This window comes from Arachis duranensis, chromosome 7 (genome assembly GCF_000817695.3).
Source record: "Arachis duranensis cultivar V14167 chromosome 7, aradu.V14167.gnm2.J7QH, whole genome shotgun sequence".
NCBI classification, from domain to species: Eukaryota; Viridiplantae; Streptophyta; class Magnoliopsida; order Fabales; family Fabaceae; genus Arachis; species Arachis duranensis.
Genome location: NC_029778.3, coordinates 40,456,845 through 40,458,007, shown reverse-complemented (window position 1 = coordinate 40,458,007; position 1,163 = coordinate 40,456,845).

Genomic DNA, 1,163 nt, shown 5'->3' with positions numbered 1-1,163 from the left:
ATCCTTTTGGATTTTCTTCTGTATTGCTTGGAAGAGTACTAGGAGGGAGTTCAGTAATTTTCTTGCTCAGCTGACCCACTTGTGCCTCCAAGTTTCTAATGGAGGACCTTATTTCAGTCATGAAACTTTGAGTGGTTTTGATTAGATCAGAGACCATGGTTGATAAGTCAGAGTGGTTCTGCTTAGAATTCTCTGTCTCTTGCTGAGAAGATGATGGAAAAGGCTTGCCATTGCTAAACCTGTTTCTTCCACTATTATTGTTGTTGAAACCTTGTTGAGGTCTCTGTTGATCCTTCCATGAAAGATTTGGATGATTTCTCCATGAAGGATTATAGGTGTTTCCATAGGGTTCTCCCATGTAATTCACCTCTTCCATTGAAGGGTTCTCAGGATCATAAGCTTCTTTAGTACTGCTTGGTGCATTTTGCATTCCAGACAGACTTTGAGAAATCATATTGACTTGTTGGGTCATGTTCATACCCTGACCGGGGTCCTCCAACTCGGCAAATTCGTAAGAGGTCCGACCTTGCCCTAAAGCTCACACCTAAAGGTCGGACCTCGGACAAAGAGCAAGGAAGGCCCATCAAAAGGAACGCAGCCCAAACCTAAAGGCCGAAAAGGCCTAGAAAAGGCGGTTCCACAAAGATAAGATAAAACTCCCAAAGATAAGATAAGATAAGAATATCTTATCCAGGGAAGATCACGACCAACTACTATAAATACACTGGAGCACCCAGGTATGGCATTCATGCCACATCTATACATATCTGCTTGGACCCATGCTAACTTAAGCATCGGAGTGTCATTGCAGGTACAACCACCAACCATTCCGCATATCAAGCTCGGGTCACTGAACCCCCACCTCGGGCCTCTCCAGACGACCGAGCTGCACGTTTCAGGTAAACCCTCGGAACATTGGCGCCGTTGCCGGGGACCTGGAAGTCATCCCTCTACCATGGCGGACAACCCTCTCAACGATGACCACGCTGCATCTGAACAAGAGGACGAAATTGACACCGGAGAACGACCGGACAGCCCTCTATCACCACGCACTCCAGGAGGAAACAAACAGAATCGCCCAAAAACATCACTCGCAAACAAAGATCCACAAAATTCCGAAAAAGAGAAGAGCTCGGAAATTCTAGAAGCAGTCCGAGCACTCG